The sequence below is a fragment of the Ostrea edulis genome, chromosome 5 (assembly GCF_947568905.1).
Source record: "Ostrea edulis chromosome 5, xbOstEdul1.1, whole genome shotgun sequence".
NCBI lineage: Eukaryota > Metazoa > Mollusca > Bivalvia > Ostreida > Ostreidae > Ostrea > Ostrea edulis.
Window position 1 is genome coordinate 3,547,174 of NC_079168.1, and position 14,663 is coordinate 3,561,836.

Consider the following 14,663-nt stretch of genomic DNA (forward strand, 5'->3'; position numbering starts at 1 on the left):
AAAATGTATGAAAAATAACTAAATATTAATGCAATCATTGTGAGTGCAAAAAGGTCAATCGCAAGAGCACATACATAAATGCATTGGCGGATATAAGGGGTGGGGTGAGGGGGAGCCCCCCTAAATTTTTCAAGTTTAAAGTAAATCGTGGTCTTTTGTTTAGAGAAATATATACGATAAAAGAAGCCATAATTTCCTCCACTCTCAGAGAAATAAATGTCTGAAAAAATCTTTTGATTTATTGAATTACTTTTAGTGGGAGAACTGCTACTTTTTCCAAAAACCCTTAAAATTTGCGTTATTTTATTAATTTCACCTTATTAAAAATGACAGAAAATAATAAAAATGACTACATAGGAGACATATTTTAAGCCCTAAAAAATCTGTAAAATCCAGGAGTTTCTGGGGAATCGCCCCCCCCCCCCCCCCCCCGCCTCATACAGTTGCACCCCCCCTCCCAACTTCAATTCCTGATCCGCCCCTGAAATAGCTTATAGAAACCTTCTTATTGTCATGTTCAATTTTCAAAGAGGTAATTTGGGAATGCTTAAACATTCTAAGTTATAAAAAGGTCAGTAGTTTATCTCTGCTGGCTGAATCTTTCTTCTCAATGCACCGAGTGCAATTCATGACGTCTATGTTCCTGCTCATTCTTTCTCCTCCATACCATGCAGTATATTAAAGGGGTTGGTATGTAATGGAGACATTTGTTTTAACAAATATAAATTGTATTTCAATTTTTTGTGGGGATTTTTATTTGGGAAAACTCTTGATATTAATCATCAAATATGATGACGTATGAAAAATCTATATTCCGAGTGTAAGTGCACAAAGGTCAACAACGAGAACTACAACAAATTATAAGCTAAAATTTGAAATACATACTTTCTGTATTATATTGATTAATTAAAAAAAGGTATTACAAAGAATCTTCGAATTTCAGCAAGCTGTTTTTGATGGATTGTTTACAACATCTTTTAATAACCCTTTTTCTTACGAAAATGTGTAGTTTGTTAAAAGGGGGTGGGGTTAGGAATTTTTTGCTAGTTCCATATTGAACCCCATTATGGTGTATAATTTTTTTCATATATTTTACTTACTAATAGACAGACCACTTAATGAAATAAAATAAGAAATTTGATGGGTAATTTTTTTGCAGCTTAAGCAAAGGTATGACCCTGTGTGCAAATATTGTGCACTGTTTTAAGGTAATTGGCCAATGTAGCTCTGTTGAAGTAATGTTGTTGCATGTTAATAATGATTGCTGAACTTGAAATTGATGTGTAATATACAATTATGTGAAAGGTTGTTTGGAACCATATTTGACAAGTTATGATCCTTTTTACAATAAAAATGTTATAGCTCTATTTGTATATTGCTCTCTACTTATTTTTCTTCACTTTTTACGCTTTACAAGGACTAAAGAAGGTGTTGTTAAAATCGCCATATTTCTCAAAAACAAGGTCGATTACCTACATTGATTTTTTATTATGTTTTATATCGAAGCTTCATCATAAACATATATCAAAATAAAAAAAATTCAATGGTTAATTTTTTTAGCATCAACCTATCAATCTCTACCTTAAAATTATCTGGCGGCTGTCATCTTAACCAGAAACTTCGTTGGCAGGCCATCAGATAAAATAGTTTTTTCACATGGCAGCAACTGGCTTCCGTACCATTGTAATTTCCACCAACTTTGCAATGTCCATTGGCAAACATCCCATATCACTATTAAGTGGTCTAACACGCCACCTTATTCTGTGTGAAAGGGGGGGGGGGGTTGATTCGCTAGTGAATATGAAAATGGGCATTTAGCTTCCAATTTCCAGCATACAACCACGATAGCTTGTATTTTATATACAAAAAATATTGCTTCAGATATTTAGAATAAAATGGAATAAGTGTCCTAGGCATATATTAAGTGACAACCTTACTTGACAGTAGTCAGGATCTTAAGTTAGCAAAATTTCATACATCTTCAGCAACAATTTGTTTTTTCATTTAGCCTAATAAAATCTAATTCTATTTTTACATTTACTAAATACATTTTTTGATTACTTCCAAATATAAGCAACTCCCACAATCTTCAATGCAAGGATAACCGAGCAGTAGTTTAGAAGAATATTGAATTTGCAAAGTCATATGTTAATCTCTCTCTCTCTCTCTCTCTCTCTCTCTCTCTCTCTCTCTCTCATTCTATCTCTCTCTCATTCTATCTCTCTCTCTCTCTTTTTCTCTCTCTCTCTCTCTCTCATTCTCTCTCTCTCTCTGACTCTCTCTCTCTCTCTCTCTCTCTCTCTCTCTCTCTCTCTCTCACGAAGATATTAAATTTTTTTTTAAATTCCTGGGTTCCACTAAATAAATTCCTAGCCTGCATGATAAATGACGAGAGTATTTCTTCATGGTCGAAGACTATAGAAATAGACTATGAATATGTACTACTAACAAAATTATTTGTGATACTTGGATGTATTACGATAATTAGATATGAAAACTCTAAATCAGCAACTACCGGTAGGTGTATATAACCATTTGATATCGGAAAATACCACATTATGTAGAATTTATTATATATTTTGCATAAGAGACATTCATGATCGCAGACATTTAAGGTGCACGACCGCGGTAGATCGTTCAACATGATTGTATGCATATAATTTGAATTGTTGGGATTGGTGCAGAAATGAATGGATGTGTTCGACTCATGAACGGAGGTCGCGGGCTCAAACTTTCATGAGTTCAAACCAAAGACTGGTTGAGACCGTTCGTTTGCCAGACAATAGTCTATCGAATGAAACTATAAAATCGAGAGTCCTTCAATGGACATGGAAGTCGGACACTCGGACTGAAATATTCTTTCAGGAACGTGAAAGTCCATATTAAAAGGGGGTGTTGTTGGAAATTTATGGACAATGTGATGGGTGGTGGATGGAAATTAATGGACAATTTGATGGGGGTGTTGGGTGGAAATTGATAGACAATTTGATGGGGGTGGTAACTGATGGACAATTTGATGGGGGTTGGTGGGTGGAAATTGATGGACAATTTGATGGGGGTGGTGGGTGGAAATTGATGGACACATGATAACATTTCTCTTTGTCAAAAATACAATTATACAAACTACTCTATCATTATCTTTTTAAAGAGGGAATTGGTAAAGTAACGAATACGACATATACCCCGTAAGTCTCACTGCAAATGAATTGAAATTTTTAAACCAAATGCAAGAATAATGGAACTTCTTCTGCAGGGCCACTTTGGTTCACTGTCATACTACATACGTACACGTTTAATAGAAATGAGTATGGATCTCCCCCAATGACGAACAAAGTAAAGAAATTAATTAGACCATGCTTTTTACTGCAAGAAGAAATCGTATTATACGCACCGATCATCAATATCGATCACCGTGGTTAATCATGATCATATTACCACATAATCTTTAGCAATCAGGATCCACTGATTTTAATAATTTATAACTTTTAGAATTGCGCTCTTTGTGAGACATGATAGATGGTTAATCTTGAAAGGTTTATAATAAAGCTCAGAGACAGATCTACGCCTCTTTAAGAGAAATTGGTGAACTTTACGCATGCACCGTTAAAGATGTAGTTTTAAGGACATACGTGTAGGATACGCAAAGCAGTTGCTATGGAATTTTGTAAAACTATTTGTAATGTAAAACTTACACAGTACCAATTTTGATGCACCAGATGCACATTTCGACAAATAATGTCTCTTCAGTGATGTTCAAGCCGAAATATTGGAAATCCGAAATAACAATAAACTTGTAAGAGCCAAAAGGAAAACCAGAGTGCCAAAAACTGGAGCCAAATTCGTCCAAGGATCAGAGCTATGCATGAGGGAGATAATCCTTGATTTTGAAATGAATTTCTAAATTTTATCCCAGCAATTTTAAAATATACATCCGTATTTTCAAGCTAGTAACGAAGCACTTAGTACTTACTGTAAATGTTTTGATGTTGCTAAAAACCCATATTTACCACAAAATTTCCCTCTGAAACCGCCTTTATTTTTTAATTATTCACAAATCTTTTCTTGAAAATTCAATGGAAAAAAATTACCCGTGCTCCAAGATTGAAATCCCTGAAAACGTCTTTTCATCGGTGCCTTTTATGTATTGATGACCGATTTACTGTTGTTTGATCAAATGAGGAAAGAAAATCCTCACATAGACGCAACAAAATCCTACTTCACAATATTGGGTATATCCTCTGACATTAAGAAATCAAATGAAGATGGTAAATAACTGAAAAATATTCCCAGCATAAAATGTACATATTCCCAGCATTAATCATTACCAGCATTGAATCATTACCATTAATTAAATATAAACGTTTGTCGTATATATCAAATATCTATATTATCAGCATTAAATGTAAACGTCGTATCAAATGTTTATATTACCAGCATTGAATGTAAACATTAAGACGTAATGAATGTTTATATTACCAGCATTAAATGTAAATTTGTCATACTAGTATTTCCAGCATTAAACCATTAAATGAAATCATTGTCAGAATTAAATGCTAAGAAGGCAGAAAGAACATTTCACAAAGCATTAAAAGTGTTTTCAATTACACAGTGTTATTGACCCTACATCGGTGAATATTAACCCAGTTGGGTATGGATAGTCGCGAACTTGTGAGCCTGCGATACGTTAATTTTTATGTCCAATGAGTGCAATTATTCGCCAATATAAATCCATTAACTTCTTTCTTATATAGCTAAACCACATTTTAGTTGTTTTATGTTGATAATTCAACTTCCCATATTTATGTATCAATATTCCATTATCACCTGCATATGGTGTTTATATCTCTAAACTGATTCGATACGCAAGAACTTGTTCTGCGTATGGTAAGTTTTTAAATCGAGACAGGTTACTAACAAAGAAGTTGATGATGCAGGGGTTTTAACAGTCTCGTTTAAAGCCAGTACTTTGCAAATTCTATGGTCGTTATAACAATCTAGTTTGCCAATACAACCTATCATTGAGTCAAATGCTATCTGACATGTTTCTTAGCGTTTGTTAGGCCGTCCTTGGCACACCAATTTTGACTACGGATAACTCCGTTTACCTGATCAAGATTTAAGGTTCACGGCGGATGTGACCGGTCGACAGGGGATGCTTACTCCTTCTAGGCACCTGATCCCACCTCTGGTATATCCAGGGCTCCGTGTTTGCCCAACTCTCTAGTTTGTATTGCTTATAGGAGTATGAGATTGATAACTTTTCGTTATCTTCACCATTCATGTATCATTTTCTTGTCAAGTCTAGAAACTAAAGCGTTATTATACCCCCCGAACGAAGTTCTGGGGGGTATATAGGAATCACTCTGTCTGTCTGTCCGTCCGTCCGTCTGTCCCTCCGTCGGTCTGTCTGTCTGTCTGTGCAGATTCGTGTCCGGGCCATAACTTCTTTGTTCTTCGACTTAGGCATACCATATTTGGCAGACAGGTAGATCACCATGAGACGATGTGTCGAGTACCTTCATGACCTCTATATGACCTTGACCCTTGACCTCATGGTCAAAATTAAAGGTTTTTTACAATGGATTCGTGTCCGGGCCATAACTTCTTTGTTCTTTGACATAGGCATACCATATTTGACACATGAGTGTATTACCATGAGACGATGTGTCATGTACCTTCATGACCTCCATATGACCTTGACCTCATGGTCAAAATTAAAGGTTTTTACAATGGATTTGTGTCAGGGCCATGACTTCTTTGTTTTTTGACGTAGGCATATCATATTTGACACATGAGTGTATCACCATGAGACAATGTGTCGAGTACCTTCATGACCTCTATATGACCTTGAACTTTGACCTCAAGGTCAAAATTGATTATAGGGTTTTGACATAGTTATACCATAAGACATGGGTGTATCACCACGAGACTATGTGTGATGTACATTCATGACCTCTTTATGACCTTGACCTTTGATCTCAAGGTCAAAATTATAGGTTTATGACATGGAGTTGTGTTCGGACTATATCTTCCATTTTCTTCTACAAAGGCATACCATATTTTTACACTCAGGAAAAAGGTAATTTATACCTATTAACAACACCTTTTGGGAGATTGGGGTAAGCGGGGGGTATTCTTAGTGAGCATTGCTCACATCACATCTTGTTAGCACTTCTTTGAATGTGTGCAATATCGCAGTTGCGCACGTGATCAACGATCCTCAAATCGCATTGGTTGATGCTAGTGAAATATATAGTCCTTAACTGTAAATCAGGGTCGAACATAGAAAGAATATAGAAACCGGATACCGGAGCTTACCAAAAGATACAAGGAGCTGGTCCGCCATGTTTGTTTACAGCCAGAGTGCAAATACGTTAACTAGAATCCGGAATGTTTCGATGCGGTTACAATTTTTTGTCAAAAGCTAGCGTTTAATGTAAAACTTATACGGTACCAATTTTGATGCACCATGCGCATTTCGACAAATAATGTCTCTTCAGTGATGCTCAACCGAAATGTTTGAAATCCGAAATAACTATGAAGTTTTAAAGCTAAATATAGCCAAAACCAGCGTGCCAAAAAAGTGGAGCCAAATTCGTCCAAGGATAAGAGCTATGCATGAGGGAGATAATCCTTAATTTTGAAATGAATTTCTAAATTTTATAACAGCAATTAAATATACATCCGTATTTTCAAGCCTATTTTAATAGCCCAAGTATTGCGCACTAAAATTATCTTGAATTTTAGTTAACATTTTAATCAACACAAATTATTAACTAATTTTTGCTTCTGTCTAGTAGAACAACACTAAAACATAATCGGTTTTCTTTGAGGCTAAATAGCTTTATATAGGTAAAGCACCTAGGTTATTGGCATCTAGTTAAAATGTGTAGATAGAAAGACCTAGTGAAAATGAATGATCGCTAAGCATACATGTAGCAAACCGCAAGTTCAAACATTTTCCAACATGCTCCAGCTTTGAGCTTTCTTTTGTCTCGTAAGTTAACAGCAATAGGAATATATCGATTGTGAATAGTTAAAATACCCTACCTTAATGTCTGATACATTTCAATGCATGCAATAAATAAAAGTAGAATAAATCAAAGAACGCAAACAGAATAACGTCCCATGAAGTTATCAAAAAGGTCCCAGCATCATTGATATTACATGAGGCATAACAGCAGCATATGCTGGACTGCAATTAAGAAATGAATTTCATTTTTAACGCGCTTTATGAAGTACGCCGGCGTGAAGCGTCTTAGTTCAGACCTTCATGTATTTTCGAATTGAATTTATTCTTTATACTCTACCTTCATTTTTGTCGGAATTTTTAGCTCTTCTGAGCCGAAGGCTCAAAGAGCTAATCATATGGCCATATGTTTGGCGTGCGGTGTGGTTCAACTTTTTGGAAAAAGGGCTATATCTCAAGAACCCCTAGGCCAATTTTTGTTAAATTTGTCACAGGGTATCCTTGGCCCAAGGACTTTCATTTGTACTAAAACTAGGGGAGATAATTAGGAAAATGCAAACAAAAGTAGTGGTTGCTAAAAAATATTCTTCTCAAGAACCACTGGACAAATTATCACCAAACTTATGCATAATGATGAGGATAGGTTGTAGATAAAAAAAAATTGTTCAGGGCATCATCCTGGAGCAAAGGGTGTGGTCTCAAGGTCACTTCAAAATTGACCTTAAATTTTGTTTTGTTAAAACTTTGATATTTTGCTTAGTATAAGGACTAGGATCATCAAATTTTGTCAGTTGATGCATCTTTGGACCTAATATCATGTTGTTTGAAAAGTAGGTCATGGCGACCTACTTTTTGAATTTTGCAGGTAATTATTATTAAATGTATTTTGATCCATATCTTAGACAGTTTTGAGCCTATGATCATCAAAAGTTGTCAGTTGAAGGATCATGGGATCTTAAAGTGCGTCATGTGAAAAGTATGTCACCATGACCTACTTTCTGAATTTTATGGCTAATCATATATGAATATATTTTAGGTTGTTATTTCAGATAGCGAAAGGTTTAGAATCATCAAACCTTGTAAGATGATGCGTCTAGAGGCCTCAAAACATATTTATTTTAAAAATAGTAGGTCACAGTGACCTACGTTTTGAATTTTGCAGACATTCAAATTTCACATTTTCAATTTTACATGCATATTTTGGACACTATGAAAGCTAGGATCATCAAACTTTGTCAGTTGATGCATCTTGAGTCTTCATAGTTTCTTGACCAAAAAGCAGGTTACCGTGACCTACTTTTGGAATTTGACGGCTATATTTTAATATTTCAGATACTATTTGACTTGCAATCATCAAACTTTGTCAGTTGATGGGTCTTGAGTCTTCAGAGTGTGTCGACCAAAAAGTAGGTCACTGTGACCTACTTTTGGAATTTGACGTTTATATCTGAATATTTCAGATACTATTTGACTTCAATTATCAAACTTGGTCAGTTGATGCATCTTGAGTCTTTGGAGTGTGTCGACCAAAAAGTAGGTCACTGTGGCCTTCTTTTGGAATTTGACGGCTATATTTGAATAGGTCTTTAAAACCTTGTAATTGATGAATCTTGGTTAGTGAGAATTTTTGCCTGTTCTACAATGTATCAGAAGAGCGATTCTAGGCCCATGGGCCTCTTGTTATAGGAATTCCCGACCGTTAAGATAGACGTACTATATATTTATCAAGATTTACGTGCGCATTCATCAGGAAATGGCTATCATTACAATTGTAAAGATGAAAGGTGAAGATAACGATCACTGATCAATCTCATAACTCCTATAAAGGTGAAGATAACAAACAGTGATCAATCTCATAACTCCTATAAGCAATACAAAATAGAGAGTTGGGCAAACACGGACCCCTGGATATACCAGAGGTGGGCTCAGGTGCCTAGGAGGAGTAAGCATCCCCTGTCAACCGGTCACACCCGCCGTGCGCCCCATATCTTAATCAGGTAAACGGAGTTATACGTGGTCAAAATCAGTGTACCAAAAACGGCCTAACAATCGGTATGAAACACGTCAGACAGCATTTGACCCAATGATAGGTTGTATTGGCAAACTGGATTGTTATAACGACCATAGGATTTGCGAAATGCTGACTTACGAGACTTCAGATATCAGAAAGATATCAAAGGTAAAACATTGCAAGTGTAAATATTGTCTCATAAGTTTCAAAATCCAGCAATGATTTCTAAACATTCTAATATTTAAACAGTTTAAATTTACATTGAATTGTTATATGCAATGAAATGAGGAACACGAATGTCGGAATTTTACATTGTGTTGCATAGTCGGTGTGTGGCTAGTTACGCTGCTGTTGTATACCTTAAACACAGTGATTATCTTGTGATTCATTACTTAGCAGCGCCACTAGAGCTACGGGTGTTGCACCACAAAGGCTACGGATGTCCAGCAGGGCCACAAGAGCTACGGGTGTTCAGCAGCGCCACGAGAGCTATGGGTGTTCAACAGCGCCGCAAGAGCTACCGGTGTTCCGCAATGTCATAAGAGCTATGCGTACTCAGCGCCATAGGAGCTACGGGTACTAATCAGCGCCAGAAGACCCATGTGTCTTCAGTAGCGCCACAAGAAGCGAAGGATTTCCATGATGAGATACTTATGACTTCTTGAAAGCATGTCTTGTACAGAAGATTTCAAGAACTTCATATCAATCGTATGGACTCCTTCAAGGAGGTGGGTCATTGATTGTATCAGTCTCATGTAATTCAACTAGGAGATGGGCTACTGCTTATATATCGATCTCATGGGATCCTTCAAAAAATGAGTTCGCAAAATGGCCACCTCAGTATTTTCAATATCAATATAGTTTAGATAACTTTCCCCTTATAAAGAGCCATAACGCAACCGTATAAAACTTTCCGTGTGAAAAACCGTACGACATTTTAAAAATGTCAATATTGAGGAATTGAAACTGTCGTGACATAGAAATGCATAATGACAATGACATAGAGACTGGTCACAGCTGAGAGCCCAAAATTATACTTTACAGAAATTTGAAGTGCACACGAGATGACCTAACAAGTCGTTCGAGACAATTGGAATAATCTCCCTTTGGTGCACATGTGTTTTTGAAACCTATTTATCAAAGTCTCCCAAGAAAAATGCAGTCAGCATTGCGTTCTTGGAGACATTTTACAGGAAAAAACAATAACCGAAAAGCTAGGTTTGAGATATTGTTAAACAATTCATTGTTTTATTAGAATGCATTGACGTGATATCGGCAGTTAACACGCGACTGTAGAATGTTTCATGTTCAAGCATCGTTTTAGAAGTGAATTTTTTTCTTCTGTAAGTTGAAATCATAAAGACAAACAACATTCTTCAATATGTAGAATTCATGTTTTACAGTCATTATGCTCGGATTTCAAGATCTGTGAGAGATCGTTTTGAGATGAAGAACGGAACTTGGCTTCTCTTCAGAGAAATTCAGACATCGTTCGTGTTTTAAAGTTATGCACTGCTGAAAGGGAAGCACAATGACAACAGTGCTCCCTCTGTTAACCATTTACAGCAGACGACACAAAGGGTGGTGCGGTCCACTGTATGTGTATACTTATACAAATACAGACGACACAGAGGCTCTGTGTATACTTATACAAATACAGACGACACAGAGGCTCTGTGTATACTTATACAAATACAGACGACACAGAGGCTCTGTGTATACTTATACAAATACAGACCACACAGAGGGCGGTGCGGTCCACTGTATGTGTATACTTATACAAATACAGACGACACAGAGGGCGGTACGGTCCACTGTATGTGTATACTTATACAAATACAGACGACACAGAGGCTCTGTGTATACTTATACAAATACAGACGACACAGAGGGTGATGCGGTCCACTGTATGTGCATACTTATACAAATACAGACGACACAGAGGCTCTGTGTATACTTATACAAATACAGACGACACAGAGGCTCTGTGTATACTTATACAAATACAGACGACACAGAGGATGGTGCGGTCCACTGTATGTGTATACTTATACAAATACAGACGACACAGAGGATGGTGCGGTCCACTGTATGTGTATACTTATACAAATTGTTGTACGAAAATATGAAATTCAGTATTCAACCACTATCAAACACGGAGCAAGCGATAAATGACGATTATGTCAAAATTTGACCGCTGTATCGTATCCCAATCCGGTGCTGTGTTACAGTATTTTCTCAATGAAATTATTTTTGACTATGTTTTTTTTTTATATGTGTAAGGTACCCCAGCTTTTCTAAACGTCATAGGTTTGAAACGACAGATTCAGAGTATCATTCAAAGCAAATTCTATAATCGTTATAACAATCGAGTTTGCCAATGCAACCAGAACCCATCATTGGATCAAATGATAATCAACGTGTCGTTATAACGATCTAACCTCTGACGTGTTTCATACCGATTGTTAGGTCGTTCTTTATACACTGATTTTGACTACGGATTACTCCGTTTGTCTGATCAAGATATAGGGCTCACGGCAGGAGTGATCGGTCGATAGGGATGCCTACTTCTCCTAGGCACCTGATCCCACCTCTGGTGTGTCAAGGGGCCCGTGTTTGCATAACTCTCTATTTTGCATTGCTTATAGGAGTTATGAGATTGATCACTGTTTGTTATTTTCACCAAAATAGGAGTTATGAGATTGATCACTGTTCGTTATCTTCACCTTTATAGGAGTTATGAGATTGATCACTGTTCGTTATCTTCACCTTTATAGGAGTTATGAGACTGATCACTGTTCGTTATCTTCACCTTTATATATGAGTTAAGAGATTGATCACTGTTCGTTATCTTCACCTTTATAGGAGTTATGAGATTGATCACTGTTTGTTATCTTCACCTTTATAGGAGTGATGAGATTGATCACTGTTTGTTATCTTCACCTTTATAGGAGTTAAGAGATGGATCACTGTTTGTTATCTTCACCTTCTCCTTTGAACCATTAACCACTATGCTACACGATTGGTGCGTGGGAATCAAAACAATATACGTTCAAATATCTATATTTCCAATGTTTTTGGTCTTCGATACCTTGACCAATTGAAATGATAGCCAATTCCCCGTGAATGTGAAAGATGTGCTTAGCAATCGTGATAAATACATGTATGAGACGATTATATAACGGCTGGGAACTCCGACAGAAATGATATCTAATAAGATGTAAAAAAAAAAAAAAAAAAAAAAAAAAAAAATGTTACTGAGGGTATGAACAGTTTAATGCTTCACGCCAGCATACTTTTAATGAAGCGGGGTTTTCGTGAAGTATGTCGGCGTAAAGCGTTGCAGTTCATGCTCTCATGTATTTTCAAAAAATGGTATGCCAGTTCGAGGCGTCATAATTCATACCCTCATTTATTTTATAAAATGAAATTTGTTTCTTATATATTTCCATTCTACAGTCATTTCTGTCGGGGTTTCCGGCCGTTGATATAGACGTACTAGATTTTCTTCACAACTACAGCGCATGTATGTGGAAATGGCTATCATTGTGAATTGTAAAGATATCGAAGGCGAAAACATCGGAAAAGGAACATGTATTACAAAATGGTATAGTTTTTTTTTTTTTATCTACATCTGTCTCACAACATATACGATAGGAAGCTTAGGGTGTCAAATTTTCTCTGCTGTTCACGAGTTTAAACAGAAGTCGTCTATAGGTAGATCGTATTTCAGTTTCACCAAATACATATACGTCTGTAAAGGTATTACAATATATTATATACTCTAATGAACTTACTTTATTCATGTTGTTAATAGAGAACCTATCTCTTAATATACATTGTAAATTGTCACCTATATTTACAGCTGCTGAATATTATATAACTGTAAATCAACCAGTATGTTGTATTGCATAAGGAATAAAGAATTGAAATTGAGATCAGCTGACGCCACTCCACCGTCATTTTTTTCTACCATGCACTTATTATGATTAATCAGAGAGAGAGAGAGAGAGAGAGAGAGAGAGAGAGAGAGAGAGAGAGAACCCAGCGAAAATAATGTTTATTATATATTACTTGACAATCTTAAGACTGGTACAATTGTCGAAGTCATAAAAAGTATACGTATTTGATTTCAATGCTTGTAGCATTACATGACGGAAGTAAACTCAATGCAATTCTTGTTTGTCCCAGCCAGCTGTTGATGAGATAACATTGAACAGTGATTTTGTTGTATATGTGCACCGATAGACGTTCATGGGTGCTTCACTCTTACGCCCAACGTTGTTTTAAATCTTGTTTTGGATTTTTAAAAATTCAGCTTGCATTTTTTTCAGAATCTTGGTAACATGCATGTGTTCGGCTTGACTGGATTTTTCTGTTTGGGTGGTACAGAGGTCAGATGCTGTGTATATTATTTTATCTACGGTGGACCATATGTCGCGCCCTAGCAGCACATGCAGGTGCGATGTCGCCATCGTGTACAGATGTAAAACAAGTCCTATTGATTAGAAATTTATATACAATGAAACAAGATAGGGCCCTGTACGAAATCCGAAATATCAATGTATATATAATTGAAAGCATTCAATGTTGAATAATGAATATTGAGATATATGTATGGCTGTCAGAATGGGTGTGGCAACATACATATAAAATAACTGTTTAATTGCTTTAATGAAATATTTAAAAAAAACAAAAATTCAATGTTTTAAATATTGAGACGTATGTTGTCTTCAATAATGTAACCGATGAACTTTTAAGATTTAAGAAATCGCTAAATGTTTGCATGTACATGTTTAAGTACAGAACACGTCACTACGATTTACTCATCATGAGACCATCAAATGATACTTCAATTAATCTCAAAGAAAGCGAAGAACTGACAAAAAGAATAACGATAATACACGTTAAAATTCAATGTTCTTTAAGATTAAAAAGAAATTCGGATAGCAATCATGCATATCAAGTACACCTACCTATGGATTAAGGTAGATTTCCTCCGCTACCAAGCACCGTCGTATTTCCCATAGATGTATTGACTGTTTTACGTTTCTCTCTATAAATATTATAACCCAAGATTGCAGGAAGCAGCCTATCGATAAAGCGACGCTCGGCAATAGAGATGGATGGAGGCAAATATTTACAAGGTCGATTTTGAAGTTTGATAAATGTGCAGGCAAGCGCAAGGAAAATTGGACAACCACGGAGAATCGCGACGACGCTAATGGAAATTACTGTCCGGCTCTGTACTTATGTGAAAGTCATAAACTGAAGAGGCACACCACGCAATTTATGACGCTGCTTAAACGATTTGTGTCTATATCGAGTTCACTTAGGCTAAATATCGAAAATATCCCTCATTCACTGTGGAGATAATAATAATAAAAAAAGAAACTCTAGAATGGTTTGTCACAGCCATGAATTAATCTATTCGTTTTGTCACCTAGCATAATATCATCATCAGCATACACACCTGAATCTTATGTCCTAATGAAGTACTTTGACTGCAATGATTCTACGCAACAGTAATTCTCGATCAATTGTTTTGTCAACTGCAGCTGAATAAAAATCGGCGTAACGCAGTTTACAGAGTTAATGGGCAGCAGACACCTTTGCTATCTACGTGTTTGAGCAGTTAATCAATTGAGATTTTTTTATGGTGGTGTTTCTAAGACTACCAGT

The 14,663-nt window shown here is 36.2% G+C and overlaps 1 protein-coding gene across 1 annotated transcript in view; it reads right to left on the reverse strand.

Moving 5' to 3' along the window:
• The window catches only part of LOC125651679 (regulator of G-protein signaling 9-binding protein-like), a 33,704-nt gene extending 19,269 nt beyond the window's left edge, over nucleotides 1-14,435 (reverse strand). Inside the window, exon 1 of the mRNA XM_048880381.2 lies at nucleotides 13,958-14,435. The gene's annotated coding sequence lies outside the window, so the exon portion shown is untranslated. The remainder of the gene's footprint in view (nucleotides 1-13,957) is intronic.
• Nucleotides 14,436-14,663: the final 228 nt, after the last annotated feature.